General features: G+C 29.4%; 1 protein-coding gene and 1 long non-coding RNA gene across 5 annotated transcripts in view; one reads left to right on the top strand and one right to left on the bottom strand.

The window, feature by feature from the left end:
* Positions 1 to 16755, bottom strand: part of LOC127735962 (uncharacterized) — a 56616-nt gene extending 39861 nt beyond the window's left edge. Inside the window, exons 1-10 of the long non-coding RNA XR_007998667.1 lie at positions 16525 to 16755; positions 16148 to 16223; positions 11805 to 11884; positions 11423 to 11498; positions 11056 to 11131; positions 9830 to 9906; positions 9437 to 9512; positions 9060 to 9129; positions 8498 to 8565; positions 8119 to 8194 (exon numbers count right to left, since the gene is read on the bottom strand). This is a non-coding gene — a long non-coding RNA (uncharacterized LOC127735962). The remainder of the gene's footprint in view (positions 1 to 8118; positions 8195 to 8497; positions 8566 to 9059; positions 9130 to 9436; positions 9513 to 9829; positions 9907 to 11055; positions 11132 to 11422; positions 11499 to 11804; positions 11885 to 16147; positions 16224 to 16524) is intronic.
* The window catches only part of LOC127735951 (scavenger receptor cysteine-rich domain superfamily protein-like), a 133625-nt gene that overhangs the window by 82354 nt on the left and 32867 nt on the right, over positions 1 to 18404 (top strand). The gene's annotated exons all lie outside the window — the stretch shown is intronic.

Here is an 18404-nt window from a genome sequence, read left to right as displayed (position 1 = left end):
ATACCTACACGTTAAACATCCTAATGTGCCATCTACCATGAAACCTTCTTCATTGTGTGGGAGTGGAACATATCTGGACCGTATCTGTTACAAAAGAAAAAATATAAATTAGCATCAGCTTTAGATAGAGAATATTTAATGGCTGTTGAAAAAAATAAAAAATTAATGTGATTCATGTTTTATGTCAAATTTTAAATTACGGACACTTAATTTACAACTACTCTTTCATTCTTATTAAAATATCACATTTGAAATTCGAATAAAAGATATTTTAGACCAATTTGTAATATAATTTTAAGCTATTGTTTCAGTGAAAACAGATTTTTATTGACTTCCAAATATTAACATAGTTTTTTAAGTACAATTGTAATGACCAAATACTTACATGTTGACTCTTCCTATATGCCATGAATCCATCTTCTCTGTGTAGGAGTGCAACATATTTAGATGTATCTTTAACAAAAACTATAAATTAATATCAGCTTTAAATACAGACTATTTGCTGTTGCAATTTTTTCAGAATTTAATCTTTTGCATGTTGGACAAGAATATTTATAATTACTATACATTCCATTAAAAATATATTTCATTACAGTATATATTTGAAGAAATTTTTTTTGAGACCAATTTGTAATAAAGTTTCAAATTGGTTGATAATGAAATAGAGCCAGACAAAAAAACTAAATACATTTTACCATAAACACAAGTTTTCATCATACTATGTAATCAGCTCTGCTGGGGGATCTGCTTTTACGAGATTAGCGTCCATTAAATTCATCAATGTTATATCAAAATCTGAAGTTTGCTCTCTGCAGAGGTCTGCTTTTACGAGACCCATTTTAACATAAAGCATCTTTTTGTCAAACTGTTCAGGAAAAAAACGGATTTTTATTACCTAACAAACATAAACATAGTTTTAAGAACAATTGTAATGACCAAATACCTACATGTGCAACATCCTAATGTGTGAAAGCATCTTTCATGGTATAGGAGTGTTACATATTTAGACTGTATAATCTGTAACAAAAACAAAAATTATTAATTAGTTTCTGCTTTAAATCCAGACTTTTTGCTGTTGCAATCAATTCAGAAAATAATGTGATGCATGTTTTATGTTCAATCCCAAATTAGAGAAAAGTATATAATTACAATTACGATACATTCTTATTAAAATATTCAGCATTAGAGTATAAATTGAATGAAAGAAATTTTAGACCAATTTGTTAAAAAGCTTCAATCTGTTGTTTCAGGCAAAAACTGATTTTTATTACCTAACAAGTATAAATATAGTTTTAAGGAAAATTGTAATGACCAAATACCTACATGTGACTTATCCTAATGTGCATCTGCAATGGAAGCATCTTTCATGGTATAGGAGTCTTACATATTTAGGCTGTATCTGTAATGAAAACAAAAAAATATACATTTATATCAGCTTTCAATCCAGACTATTTGCTGTTGCAATCAATTCAGAAATTAATGTGATGCATGATGTATGTCAAATCTTGAATTGGAGACAAGAATTTTTACAATCACTATACATTCTTATTAAAATATATCTCATTAGTGAATATTTCAATAAATGAAATGTAGGACCAATTTGTAATAACATTTCAAGCTGTTGTTCCAGGAAAAACTGATTTTTATTACCTAACAAATATAAACATAGTTTTAAGAACAATTGTTATGAATAAATACTTACATGTGACTAATCCTAATGTGCTCTCTGCAATGGAAGCATCTTTCCTGGTATAGGAGTCTTACATATTTAGGCTGTATCTGTTAACAAAAACAAATATTTTAAATTAGTTTCAGCTTCAAAATCAAAGCTATTTGCTGTTGCAATCAATTCAGAAATTAATGTTATGCATGTTTGATGTCAAATCCTAAATTGGAGACGTATATTTACAATAACTATACATTCTTATTAAAATATACTTCATTAGGATATAAATAGGAATAAAAGAAATTTTAGACCAATTTGTTATAAAGCTTCAATCCGTTGTTTCAGTGAAAACTGATTTTTAATGCCTAACAAATACTAGAGGCTTCAAGGAGCCTGTGTTGCTCACCTGATATTTTTATTTACAATGATGCATGAAATAATGCAACCGTTATACATTTGCTTTAGTTCAGAGATACAAGTCAAAAACTGCATTTTCCCCCTAAGTTCTACTTTTAGCCATGTCTGACATGTTTGTTGGCAGGCAGGGTCATCGGACACATTTTTTAAACTAGATACCCCAGTGATGATTGTGGCCAAGTTTGGTTAAATTTGTCTCAGTTGTTTCAGGAGAGAAGATTTTTGTAAAAGACTACAAAAATTTACGAATAATTGTTAAATTTGACTTTAAAGGGCAATAACTCCTTATGGGGTCAATTGACCATATTGGTCATGTTGACTTATTTGTAGATCTGCCTTTGCTGAACATTATTGCTGTTTACAGTTTATCTCTATCTATAATAATATTCAAGATAACAAAAAAAACTGCAAAATTTCCTTAAAATTACTAATTCAGGGGCAGCAACCCAACAACGGCTTGTCTGATTCATCTGAAAATTTCAGGGCAGATAGATCTTAACCTGATAAACATTTTTACCAATTATCAGATTTGTTCTAAATGCTTTAGTTTCAGAGATATATGCCAAAAACTGCATTTTACCCCTATGTTCTATTTTTAGCCAAGTCGGCCATCTTGGTTGGCAGGCGGGGTCATCGGACACATTTTTTAAACTAGATACCCTAGTGATGATTGTGGCCAAGTTTGGTTAAATTTTGCCCAGTAGTTTCAGGAGAAGATTTTTGTATTAACGGACGACGACAACGGACGCCAAGTGATGAGAAAAGCTCACCTGGCCCAAACCATAGGGGCCAGGTGAGCTAATAAACCTAGTTTAAAGAAAAAATTGTAATGAATAAATACCTACATGTGACTAATCCTAATGTGCTATCTACAATGAAACCATATTCATTGTCGAAGAGTGTAACATATTTAGGCTGTATCTGTAATAAAAACAAAAATTGAAAATTAGTTTCAGCTTTAAATAGGGAATATTTGCTGTTGCAATCAATTCAGAAATTAATGTGATGCATGTTTTATGCCAAATCCTAAATTGGAGACTAGTCTAGAATATTTACAATTACTTAACTTATTACAGTAAATATTTGAATAAAAGAAATGTTCGACAAATTTGTAATAAAATTTCAAATTGTTGTTCAAGGGGAAAACTGATTTTTGTTACCCAACACATATAAAAAGAGTTAAAAGTACAATTATAATGACAAAATACCTACATGATACGAATCTTCGTGTGCTATATACCATGAAAGCATCTTCATTGTCTAGGAGTGTAACATATTTAGGCTGTATCTATAACAAAACCAAATCATCAATTAGTATCAACTTCAAATAGAGACTATTGGCTGTTGCAATTAATTCAAAATTAATATGATGCATTTTTTATGACAAATCCTAATTTGAAGACAAGTATATAAACAATTTCTATACATTATCATTAATATAATCTTCATAAGAGTATAAATTTGAAAAGAAATTTTAAACCAATTTGTAATCAAATCTAATTTAAGCTGCTGTTCCAGGGAAAACGGATTTTTGTTACCTGCAAACCATATAAACATAGTTTTTAAAGTACAATTAAAAATACCAAATACCTACATGCTACGTATCCAGATGTGTGATCAATCTACCATGAAAGCATCTTCATTGTCTAGGAGTGTAACATATTTAGGCTGTATCTATAACAAAACCAAATCATCAATTAGTATCAGCTTCAAATAGAGACTATTGGCTGTTGCAACAATTATAAAATAAATGTCACTCATATTTTATGTTAAATCCTAAATTGGACACAAGAATATTTACAATTACTACGCATTCATGTTAAAATTTACTTCACTAGATTATAAATTTGAACAAAAGAAATATGTACACTAATTTGAAATAAAATTTTATTTAAGCTGTTGTTCCAGGGTAAACTGATATTTATTACCCAACACATATAAACATAGTCTAAAGTACAATTGTAATGACTAAATACCTACACGTTAAACATCCTAATGTGCCATCTACCATGAAACCTTCTTCATTGTGTGGGAGTGGAACATATCTGGACCGTATCTGTTACAAAAGAAAAAATATAAATTAGCATCAGCTTTAGATAGAGAATATTTAATGGCTGTTGAAAAAAATAAAAAATTAATGTGATTCATGTTTTATGTCAAATTTTAAATTACGGACACTTAATTTACAACTACTCTTTCATTCTTATTAAAATATCACATTTGAAATTCGAATAAAAGATATTTTAGACCAATTTGTAATATAATTTTAAGCTATTGTTTCAGTGAAAACAGATTTTTATTGACTTCCAAATATTAACATAGTTTTTTAAGTACAATTGTAATGACCAAATACTTACATGTTGACTCTTCCTATATGCCATGAATCCATCTTCTCTGTGTAGGAGTGCAACATATTTAGATGTATCTTTAACAAAAACTATAAATTAATATCAGCTTTAAATACAGACTATTTGCTGTTGCAATTTTTTCAGAATTTAATCTTTTGCATGTTGGACAAGAATATTTATAATTACTATACATTCCATTAAAAATATATTTCATTACAGTATATATTTGAAGAAATTTTTTTTGAGACCAATTTGTAATAAAGTTTCAAATTGGTTGATAATGAAATAGAGCCAGACAAAAAAACTAAATACATTTTACCATAAACACAAGTTTTCATCATACTATGTAATCAGCTCTGCTGGGGGATCTGCTTTTACGAGATTAGCGTCCATTAAATTCATCAATGTTATATCAAAATCTGAAGTTTGCTCTCTGCAGAGGTCTGCTTTTACGAGACCCATTTTAACATAAAGCATCTTTTTGTCAAACTGTTCAGGAAAAAAACGGATTTTTATTACCTAACAAACATAAACATAGTTTTAAGAACAATTGTAATGACCAAATACCTACATGTGCAACATCCTAATGTGTGAAAGCATCTTTCATGGTATAGGAGTGTTACATATTTAGACTGTATAATCTGTAACAAAAACAAAAATTATTAATTAGTTTCTGCTTTAAATCCAGACTTTTTGCTGTTGCAATCAATTCAGAAAATAATGTGATGCATGTTTTATGTTCAATCCCAAATTAGAGAAAAGTATATAATTACAATTACGATACATTCTTATTAAAATATTCAGCATTAGAGTATAAATTGAATGAAAGAAATTTTAGACCAATTTGTTAAAAAGCTTCAATCTGTTGTTTCAGGCAAAAACTGATTTTTATTACCTAACAAGTATAAATATAGTTTTAAGGAAAATTGTAATGACCAAATACCTACATGTGACTTATCCTAATGTGCATCTGCAATGGAAGCATCTTTCATGGTATAGGAGTCTTACATATTTAGGCTGTATCTGTAATGAAAACAAAAAAATATACATTTATATCAGCTTTCAATCCAGACTATTTGCTGTTGCAATCAATTCAGAAATTAATGTGATGCATGATGTATGTCAAATCTTGAATTGGAGACAAGAATTTTTACAATCACTATACATTCTTATTAAAATATATCTCATTAGTGAATATTTCAATAAATGAAATGTAGGACCAATTTGTAATAACATTTCAAGCTGTTGTTCCAGGAAAAACTGATTTTTATTACCTAACAAATATAAACATAGTTTTAAGAACAATTGTTATGAATAAATACTTACATGTGACTAATCCTAATGTGCTCTCTGCAATGGAAGCATCTTTCCTGGTATAGGAGTCTTACATATTTAGGCTGTATCTGTTAACAAAAACAAATATTTTAAATTAGTTTCAGCTTCAAAATCAAAGCTATTTGCTGTTGCAATCAATTCAGAAATTAATGTTATGCATGTTTGATGTCAAATCCTAAATTGGAGACGTATATTTACAATAACTATACATTCTTATTAAAATATACTTCATTAGGATATAAATAGGAATAAAAGAAATTTTAGACCAATTTGTTATAAAGCTTCAATCCGTTGTTTCAGTGAAAACTGATTTTTAATGCCTAACAAATACTAGAGGCTTCAAGGAGCCTGTGTTGCTCACCTGATATTTTTATTTACAATGATGCATGAAATAATGCAACCGTTATACATTTGCTTTAGTTCAGAGATACAAGTCAAAAACTGCATTTTCCCCCTAAGTTCTACTTTTAGCCATGTCTGACATGTTTGTTGGCAGGCAGGGTCATCGGACACATTTTTTAAACTAGATACCCCAGTGATGATTGTGGCCAAGTTTGGTTAAATTTGTCTCAGTTGTTTCAGGAGAGAAGATTTTTGTAAAAGACTACAAAAATTTACGAATAATTGTTAAATTTGACTTTAAAGGGCAATAACTCCTTATGGGGTCAATTGACCATATTGGTCATGTTGACTTATTTGTAGATCTGCCTTTGCTGAACATTATTGCTGTTTACAGTTTATCTCTATCTATAATAATATTCAAGATAACAAAAAAAACTGCAAAATTTCCTTAAAATTACTAATTCAGGGGCAGCAACCCAACAACGGCTTGTCTGATTCATCTGAAAATTTCAGGGCAGATAGATCTTAACCTGATAAACATTTTTACCAATTATCAGATTTGTTCTAAATGCTTTAGTTTCAGAGATATATGCCAAAAACTGCATTTTACCCCTATGTTCTATTTTTAGCCAAGTCGGCCATCTTGGTTGGCAGGCGGGGTCATCGGACACATTTTTTAAACTAGATACCCTAGTGATGATTGTGGCCAAGTTTGGTTAAATTTTGCCCAGTAGTTTCAGGAGAAGATTTTTGTATTAACGGACGACGACAACGGACGCCAAGTGATGAGAAAAGCTCACCTGGCCCAAACCATAGGGGCCAGGTGAGCTAATAAACCTAGTTTAAAGAAAAAATTGTAATGAATAAATACCTACATGTGACTAATCCTAATGTGCTATCTACAATGAAACCATATTCATTGTCGAAGAGTGTAACATATTTAGGCTGTATCTGTAATAAAAACAAAAATTGAAAATTAGTTTCAGCTTTAAATAGGGAATATTTGCTGTTGCAATCAATTCAGAAATTAATGTGATGCATGTTTTATGCCAAATCCTAAATTGGAGACTAGTCTAGAATATTTACAATTACTTAACTTATTACAGTAAATATTTGAATAAAAGAAATGTTCGACAAATTTGTAATAAAATTTCAAATTGTTGTTCAAGGGGAAAACTGATTTTTGTTACCCAACACATATAAAAAGAGTTAAAAGTACAATTATAATGACAAAATACCTACATGATACGAATCTTCGTGTGCTATATACCATGAAAGCATCTTCATTGTCTAGGAGTGTAACATATTTAGGCTGTATCTATAACAAAACCAAATCATCAATTAGTATCAACTTCAAATAGAGACTATTGGCTGTTGCAATTAATTCAAAATTAATATGATGCATTTTTTATGACAAATCCTAATTTGAAGACAAGTATATAAACAATTTCTATACATTATCATTAATATAATCTTCATAAGAGTATAAATTTGAAAAGAAATTTTAAACCAATTTGTAATCAAATCTAATTTAAGCTGCTGTTCCAGGGAAAACGGATTTTTGTTACCTGCAAACCATATAAACATAGTTTTTAAAGTACAATTAAAAATACCAAATACCTACATGCTACGTATCCAGATGTGTGATCAATCTACCATGAAAGCATCTTCATTGTCTAGGAGTGTAACATATTTAGGCTGTATCTATAACAAAACCAAATCATCAATTAGTATCAGCTTCAAATAGAGACTATTGGCTGTTGCAACAATTATAAAATAAATGTCACTCATATTTTATGTTAAATCCTAAATTGGACACAAGAATATTTACAATTACTACGCATTCATGTTAAAATTTACTTCACTAGATTATAAATTTGAACAAAAGAAATATGTACACTAATTTGAAATAAAATTTTATTTAAGCTGTTGTTCCAGGGTAAACTGATATTTATTACCCAACACATATAAACATAGTCTAAAGTACAATTGTAATGACTAAATATCTACACGTTAAACATCCTAATGTGCCATCTACCATGAAACCATCTTCATTGTGTGGGAGTGGAACATATCTGGACCGTATCTGTTACAAAAGAAAAAATATAAATTAGCATCAGCTTTAGATAGAGAATATTTAATGGCTGTTGAAAAAAATAAAAAAATAATGTGATTCATGTTTTATGTCAAATTTTAAATTACGGACACTTAATTTACAACTACTCTTTCATTCTTATGAAAATATACCACATTTCAAATTCGAATAAAAGATATTTTAGACCAATTTGTAATATAATTTCAAGCTATTGTTTCAGTGAAAACAGATTTTTATTGACTTCCAAATATTAACATAGTTTTTTAAGTACAATTGTAATGACCAAATACTTACATGTTGACTCTTCCTATATGCCATGAATCCATCTTCTCTGTGTAGGAGTGCAACATATTTAGATGTATCTTTAACAAAAACTATAAATTAATATCAGCTTTAAATACATACTATTTGCTGTTGCAATTTTTTCAGAATTTAATCTTTTGCATGTTGGACAAGAATATTTATAATTACTATACATTCCATTAAAAATATATTTCATTACAGTATATATTTGAAGAAATTTTTTTTGAGACCAATTTGTAATAAAGTTTCAAATTGGTTGATAATGAAATAGAGCCAGACAAAAAACTAAATACATTTTACCATAAACACAAGTTTTCATCATACTATGTAATCAGCTCTGCTGGGGGATCTGCTTTTACGAGATTAGCGTCCATTAAATTCATCAATGTTATATCAAAATCTGAAGTTTGCTCTCTGCAGAGGTCTGCTTTTACGAGACCCATTTTAACATAAAGCATCTTTTTGTCAAACTGTTCAGGAAAAAAAACGGATTTTTATTACCTAACAAACATAAACATAGTTTTAAGAACAATTGTAATGACCAAATACCTACATGTGCAACATCCTAATGTGTGAAAGCATCTTTCATGGTATAGGAGTGTTACATATTTAGACTGTATAATCTGTAACAAAAACAAAAATTATTAATTAGTTTCTGCTTTAAATCCAGACTTTTTGCTGTTGCAATCAATTCAGAAAATAATGTGATGCATGTTTTATGTTCAATCCCAAATTAGAGAAAAGTATATAATTACAATTACTATACATTCTTATTAAAATATTCAGCATTAGAGTATAAATTTGAATGAAAGAAATTTTAGACCAATTTGTTAAAAAGCTTCAATCTGTTGTTTCAGGCAAAAACTGATTTTTATTACCTAACAAGTATAAATATAGTTTTAAGGAAAATTGTAATGACCAAATACCTACATGTGACTTATCCTAATGTGCATCTGCAATGGAAGCATCTTTCATGGTATAGGAGTCTTACATATTTAGGCTGTATCTGTAATGAAAACAAAAAAAATATACATTTATATCAGCTTTCAATCCAGACTATTTGCTGTTGCAATCAATTCAGAAATTAATGTGATGCATGATGTATGTCAAATCTTGAATTGGAGACTTGAATTGGAGACAAGAATTTTTACAATCACTATACATTCTTATTAAAATATATCTCATTAGTGAATATTTCAATAAATGAAATGTAGGACCAATTTGTAATAACATTTCAAGCTGTTGTTCCAGGAAAAACTGATTTTTATTACCTAACAAATATAAACATAGTTTTAAGAACAATTGTTATGAATAAATACTTACATGTGACTAATCCTAATGTGCTCTCTGCAATGGAAGCATCTTTCATGGTATAGGAGTCTTACATATTTAGGCTGTATCTGTTAACAAAAACAAATATTTTAAATTAGTTTCAGCTTCAAAATCAAAGCTATTTGCTGTTGCAATCAATTCAGAAATTAATGTTATGCATGTTTGATGTCAAATCCTAAATTGGAGATGTATATTTACAATAACTATACATTCTTATTAAAATATACTTCATTAGGATATAAATAGGAATAAAAGAAATTTTAGACCAATTTGTTATAAAGCTTCAATCCGTTGTTTCAGTGAAAACTGATTTTTAATGCCTAACAAATACTAGAGGCTTCAAGGAGCCTGTGTTGCTCACCTGATATTTTTATTTACAATGATGCATGAAATAATGCAACCGTCATACATTTGCTTTAGTTCAGAGATACAAGTCAAAAACTGCATTTTCCCCCTAAGTTCTACTTTTAGCCATGTCTGACATGTTTGTTGGCAGGCAGGGTCATCAGACACATTTTTTAAACTAGATACCCCAGTGATGATTGTGGCCAAGTTTGGTTAAATTTGTCTCAGTTGTTTCAGGAGAGAAGATTTTTGTAAAAGACTACAAAAATTTACGAATAATTGTTAAATTTGACTTTAAAGGGCAATAACTCCTTATGGGGTCAATTGACCATATTGGTCATGTTGACTTATTTGTAGATCTGCCTTTGCTGAACATTATTGCTGTTTACAGTTTATCTCTATCTATAATAATATTCAAGATAACAAAAAAACTGCAAAATTTCCTTAAAATTACTAATTCAGGGGCAGCAACCCAACAACGGCTTGTCTGATTCATCTGAAAATTTCAGGGCAGATAGATCTTAACCTGATAAACATTTTTACCCATTGTCAGATTTGTTCTAAATGCTTTAGTTTCAGAGATATATGCCAAAAACTGCATTTTACCCCTATGTTCTATTTTTAGCCAAGTCGGCCATCTTGGTTGGCAGGCGGGGTCATCGGACACATTTTTTAAACTAGATACCCTAGTGATGATTGTGGCCAAGTTTGGTTAAATTTTGCCCAGTAGTTTCAGGAGAAGATTTTTGTATTAACGGACGACGACAACGGACGCCAAGTGATGAGAAAAGCTCACCTGGCCCAAACCATAGGGGCCAGGTGAGCTAATAAACCTAGTTTAAAGAAAAAAATTGTAATGAATAAATACCTACATGTGACTTATCCTAATGTGCTATCTACAATGAAACCATATTCATTGTCGAAGAGTGTAACATATTTAGGCTGTATCTGTAATAAAAACAAAAATTGAAAATTAGTTTCAGCTTTAAATAGGGAATATTTGCTGTTGCAATCAATTCAGAAATCAATGTGATGCATGTTTTATGCCAAATCCTAAATTGGAGACTAGTCTAGAATATTTACAATTACTTAACTTATTACAGTAAATATTTGAATAAAAGAAATGTTCGACAAATTTGTAATAAAATTTCAAATTGTTGTTCAAGGGGAAAACTGATTTTTGTTACCCAACACATATAAAAAGAGTTAAAAGTACAATTATAATGACAAAATACCTACATGATACGAATCTTCGTGTGCTATATACCATGAAAGCATCTTCATTGTCTAGGAGTGTAACATATTTAGGCTGTATCTATAACAAAACCAAATCATCAATTAGTATCAACTTCAAATAGAGACTATTGGCTGTTGCAATTAATTCAAAATTAATATGATGCATTTTTTATGACAAATCCTAATTTGAAGACAAGTATATAAACAATTTCTATACATTATCATTAATATAATCTTCATAAGAGTATAAATTTGAAAAGAAATTTTAAACCAATTTGTAATCAAATCTAATTTAAGCTGCTGTTCCAGGGAAAACGGATTTTTGTTACCTGCAAACCATATAAACATAGTTTTTAAAGTACAATTAAAAATACCAAATACCTACATGCTACGTATCCAGATGTGTGATCAATCTACCATGAAAGCATCTTCATTGTCTAGGAGTGTAACATATTTAGGCTGTATCTATAACAAAACCAAATCATCAATTAGTATCAGCTTCAAATAGAGACTATTGGCTGTTGCAACAATTATAAAATAAATGTCACTCATATTTTATGTTAAATCCTAAATTGGACACAAGAATATTTACAATTACTACGCATTCATGTTAAAATTTACTTCACTTGATTATAAATTTGAACAAAAGAAATATGTACACTAATTTGAAATAAAATTTTATTTAAGCTGTTGTTCCAGGGTAAACTGATATTTATTACCCAACACATATAAACATAGTCTAAAGTACAATTGTAATGACTAAATACCTACACGTTAAACATCCTAATGTGCCATCTACCATGAAACCATCTTCATTGTGTGGGAGTGGAACATATCTGGACCGTATCTGTTACAAAAGAAAAAATATAAATTAGCATCAGCTTTAGATAGAGAATATTTAATGGCTGTTGAAAAAAATAAAAAATTAATGTGATTCATGTTTTATGTCAAATTTTAAATTACGGACACTTAATTTACAACTACTCTTTCATTCTAATTAAAATATACCACATTTGAAATTCGAATAAAAGATATTTTAGACCAATTTGTAATATAATTTTAAGCTATTGTTTCAGTGAAAACAGATTTTTATTGACTTCCAAATATTAACATAGTTTTTTAAGTACAATTGTAATGACCAAATACTTACATGTTGACTCTTCCTATATGCCATGAATCCATCTTCTCTGTGTAGGAGTGCAACATATTTAGATGTATCTTTAACAAAAACTATAAATTAATATCAGCTTTAAATACAGACTATTTGCTGTTGCAATTTTTTCAGAATTTAATCTTTTGCATGTTGGACAAGAATATTTATAATTACTATACATTCCATTAAAAATATATTTCATTACAGTATATATTTGAAGAAATTTTTTTTGAGACCAATTTGTAATAAAGTTTCAAATTGGTTGATAATGAAATAGAGCCAGACAAAAAACTAAATACATTTTACCATAAACACAAGTTTTCATCATACTATGTAATCAGCTCTGCTGGGGGATCTGCTTTTACGAGATTAGCGCCCATTAAATTCATCAATGTTATATCAAAATCTGAAGTTTGCTCTCTGCAGAGGTCTGCTTTTACGAGACCCATTTTAACATAAAGCATCTTTTTGTCAAACTGTTCAGGAAAAAACGGATTTTTATTACCTAACAAACATAAATATAGTTTTAAGAACAATTGTAATGACCAAATACCTACATGTGCAACATCCTAATGTGTGAAAGCATCTTTCATGGTATAGGAGTGTTGCATATTTAGACTATAATCTGTAACAAAAACAAAAATTATTAATTAGTTTCTGCTTTAAATCCAGACTTTTTGCTCTTGCAATCAATTCAGAAAATAATGTGATGCATGTTTTATGTTCAATCCCAAATTAGAGAAAAGTATATAATTACAATTACTATACATTCTTATTAAAATATTCAGCATTAGAGTATAAATTTGAATGAAAGAAATTTTAGACCAATTTGTTAAAAAGCTTCAATCTGTTGTTTCAGGCAAAAACTAATTTGTATTACCTAACAAGTATAAATATAGATTTAAGGAAAATTGTAATGACCAAATACCTACATGTGACTTATCCTAATGTGCATCTGCAATGGAAGCATCTTTCATGGTATAGGAGTCTTACATATTTAGGCTGTATCTGTAATGAAAACAAAAAAATATACATTTATATCAGCTTTCAATCCAGACTATTTGCTGTTGCAATCAATTCAGAAATTAATGTGATGCATGATGTATGTCAAATCTTGAATTGGAGACAAGAATTTTTACAATCACTATACATTCTTATTAAAATATATCTCATTAGTGAATATTTCAATAAATGAAATGTAGGACCAATTTGTAATAACATTTCAAGCTGTTGTTCCAGGAAAAACTGATTTTTATTACCTAACAAATATAAACATAGTTTTAAGAACAATTGTTATGAATAAATACTTACATGTGACTAATCCTAATGTGCTCTCTGCAATGGAAGCATCTTTCATGGTATAGGAGTCTTACATATTTAGGCTGTATCTGTTAACAAAAACAAATATTTTAAATTAGTTTCAGCTTCAAAATCAAAGCTATTTGCTGTTGCAATCAATTCAGAAATTAATGTTATGCATGTTTGATGTCAAATCCTAAATTGGAGACGTATATTTACAATAACTATACATTCTTATTAAAATATACTTCATTAGGATATAAATAGGAATAAAAGAAATTTTAGACCAATTTGTTATAAAGCTTCAATCCGTTGTTTCAGTGAAAACTGATTTTTAATGCCTAACAAATACTAGAGGCTTCAAGGAGCCTGTGTTGCTCACCTGATATTTTTATTTACAATGATGCATGAAATAATGCAACCGTTATACATTTGCTTTACTTCAGAGATACAAGTCAAAAACTGCATTTTCCCCCTAAGTTCTACTTTTAGCCATGTCTGACATGTTTGTTGGCAGGCAGGGTCATCGGACACATTTTTTAAACTAGATACCCCAGTGATGATTGTGGCCAAGTTTGGTTAAATTTGTCTCAGTTGTTTCAGGAGAGAAGATTTTTGTAAAAGACTACAAAAATTTACGAATAATTGTTAAATTTGACTTTAAAGGGCAATAACTCCTCATGGGGTCAATTGACCATATTGGTCATGTTGACTTATTTGTAGATCTGCCTTTGCTGAACATTATTGCTGTTTACAGTTTATCTCTTTCTATAATAATATTCAAGATAACAAAAAAACTGCAAAATTTCCTTAAAATTACTAATTCAGGGGCAGCAACCCAACAACGGCTTGTCTGATTCATCTGAAAATTTCAGGGCAGATAGATCTTAACCTGATAAACATTTTTACCCATTGTCAGATTTGTTCTAAATGCTTTAGTTTCAGAGATATATGCCAAAAACTGCATTTTACCCCTATGTTCTATTTTTAGCCAAGTCGGCCATCTTGGTTGGCAGGCGGGGTCATCGGACACATTTTTTAAACTAGATACCCTAGTGATGATTGTGGCCAAGTTTGGTTAAATTTTGCCCAGTAGTTTCAGGAGAAGATTTTTGTATTAACGGACGACGACAACGGACGCCAAGTGGTGAGAAAAGCTCACCTGGCCCAAACCATAGGGGCCAGATGAGCTAATAAACCTAGTTTAAAGAAAAAAATTGTAATGAATAAATACCTACATGTGACTAATCCTAATGTGCTATCTACAATGAAACCATATTCATTGTCGAAGAGTGTAACATATTTAGGCTGTATCTGTAATAAAAACAAAAATTGAAAATTAGTTTCAGCTTTAAATAGGGAATATTTGCTGTTGCAATCAATTCAGAAATTAATGTGATGCATGTTTTATGCCAAATCCTAAATTGGAGACTAGTCTAGAATATTTACAATTACTTAACTTATTACAGTAAATATTTGAATAAAAGAAATGTTCGACAAATTTGTAATAAAATTTCAAATTGTTGTTCAAGGGGAAAACTGATTTTTGTTACCCAACACATATAAAAAGAGTTAAAAGTACAATTATAATGACAAAATACCTACATGATACGAATCTTCGTGTGCTATATACCATGAAAGCATCTTCATTGTCTAGGAGTGTAACATATTTAGGCTGTATCTATAACAAAACCAAATCATCAATTAGTATCAACTTCAAATAGAGACTATTGGCTGTTGCAATTAATTCAAAATTAATATGATGCATTTTTTATGACAAATCCTAATTTGAAGACAAGTATATAAACAATTTCTATACATTATCATTAATATAATCTTCATAAGAGTATAAATTTGAAAAGAAATTTTAAACCAATTTGTAATCAAATCTAATTTAAGCTGCTGTTCCAGGGAAAACGGATTTTTGTTACCTGAAAACCATATAAACATAGTTTTTAAAGTACAATTAAAAATACCAAAACCAAATCATCAATTAGTATCAGCTTCAAATAGAGACTATTGGCTGTTGCAACAATTATAAAATAAATGTCACTCATATTTTATGTTAAATCCTAAATTGGACACAAGAATATTTACAATTACTACACATTCATGTTAAAATTTACTTCACTAGATTATAAATTTGAACAAAAGAAATATGTACACTAATTTGAAATAAAATTTTATTTAAGCTGTTGTTCCAGGGAAAACTGATATTTATTACCCAACACATATAAACATAGTCTAAAGTACAATTGTAATGACTAAAAACCTACACGTTAAACATCCTAATGTGCCATCTACCATGAAACCATCTTCATTGTGTGGGAGTGGAACATATCTGGACCGTATCTGTTACAAAAGAAAAAATATAAATTAGCATCAGCTTTAGATAGAGAATATTTAATGGCTGTTGAAAAAAATAAAAAATTAATGTGATTCATGTTTTATGTCAAATTTTAAATTACGGACACTTAATTTACAACTACTCTTTCATTCTTATTAAAATATACCACATTTATTCGAATTTCAAAAGATATTTTAGACCAATTTGTAATATAATTTTAAGCTATCGTTTCAGTGAAAACAGATTTTTATTGACTTCCAAATATTAACATAGTTTTAAGTACAATTGTAATGACCAAATACTTACATGTTGACTCTTCCTATATGCCATGAATCCATCTTCTCTGTGTAGGAGTGCAACATATTTAGATGTATCTTTAACAAAAACTATAAATTAATATCAGCTTTAAATACAGACTATTTGCTGTTGCAATTTTTTCAGAATTTAATCTTTTGCATGTTGGACAAGAATATTTATAATTACTATACATTCCATTAAAAATATATTTCATTACAGTATATATTTGAAGAAATTTTTTTTGAGACCAATTTGTAATGACAACTTATTATCAATTCATTATTTATTCACTTTTCAACAAATACATGTGCCATCCACAATTCTAATTTAAAACTTTTATTAAATTAGGACATTGAAAAAGTAATTTTTTATGAGTCAAAAGTGTGTGCCTTATTTACTATGTAATACATGGTAAGCAGACATAAAGTCACAAACTTGTCTGTTTACATTGCATATAATCATATTTACCGGTAATAATTGTTCAGAAGCCTTGATTAATGAAGATTTATCAAATTTTAATCATGCAAAAAATATATTTTTTGGCCCCATGAAGCATTTTAAGTACCAAGCCACTTTGTCAAATTGTTTTCTGAACAATTATTTGATAATTTTAGTTTTTTCTAAGAATAAAGTTTGCATATAAAGTTGCTTTATATTTCAAAGCTTAAGAAAAATACAAACTAAATGTGTCTGAAAGACATGAAAGGCCCTGTCTCAAAAAGTTGAATTTCAGCAACATATGTGGACACAAACATGCATGAGTAGTATCAAGTTTTCAAAACCAATACTAGTTTGGTAAAAAATTTCCTTGATCAATGAGTTGTTAAATATCAGCAAACAGGAAGTGGTTGTACTGCAGATCTACCAAGATGTGTTGAAACTGACATGAAAATCAGCATATCGGAACGAAATGTAACTTATCATTGTAGACTCACGTAAAATCAGTGCAAAATCTGAAGGCGTATTGAAAAAAAGTCAAAATCTGCTTAATATCTGAAGGCATATATACAAAAAAAAAATCTGTATAACTGATTTTCAAAAATTTTCAAAGTCCAAAACCCGTTCTTTCAGCAAAAATCAGCAGATCGGAACGAAACTTAAACTTGATCTGTAACACATCATGGTTAACTAACATACCTAAAATCAGCACAATATCTGAAGGCATTTAGAAAAAAATCAGGATAACTGATTTTCAACCATTTATCAAAATCCAAAGTCCTGAATTTCAGCAAAAATTAGCAAAACGGAACCCAATATCTGAAGGCGTTAACATGGTTAAGAAAACAAGAGGCTCTCAAGAGCCTGAATTCTATATGACCAACAACTTTGTTGCAGGGCCATAAAAATGTTTTTAAATACTAGACATGTCTGAACAACATGAAAAGCCCGCCTCACATAAAAATTTTCAATGTCCAAAGCCCGTTATTTCAGCACAAATCAGTGGAGCAGAACCAAAATATGTCTGTATAACTGTTATTTTAAAAAACATTACAAGTCCAAAGCTTGTTGTTTCTGCAATTATCAGCGGAGCAGAACTAAACATAAATTTGATCTGTAACTCATCATAAGCAGACTCACATACTGAAAATCAGCTCAATATGTGATAGTTTAGAAAAAAGTCTCTACCCAGTATACATGTTATTTTCACATAGTCCACTAAGCCCGTAATTTCAGCAAAATATGTGATAGTTAAGAAAAAAGTCTCTACCCGGTATACATGTTATTTTCACATAGTCCACTAAGCCCGTAATTTCAGCAAAAATCAATGGAACTATATCAAACCTAACCTTGATCTGTTACTCTTTAAAGTAGACTCACATACTATAAATCAGCTCAAAATGAGAGAGTATTTAGAAACTAAACCTAGAACGACCTTCAAAAAAATTAGG

The sequence above is a fragment of the Mytilus californianus genome, unplaced genomic scaffold (assembly GCF_021869535.1).
Source record: "Mytilus californianus isolate M0D057914Y unplaced genomic scaffold, xbMytCali1.0.p SCAF_3, whole genome shotgun sequence".
In the NCBI taxonomy this organism is placed as follows: Eukaryota; Metazoa; Mollusca; class Bivalvia; order Mytilida; family Mytilidae; genus Mytilus; species Mytilus californianus.
The sequence above is the reverse complement of the archived record's forward strand: the minus strand, read 5'-3'. Positions and strand labels throughout refer to the sequence as shown.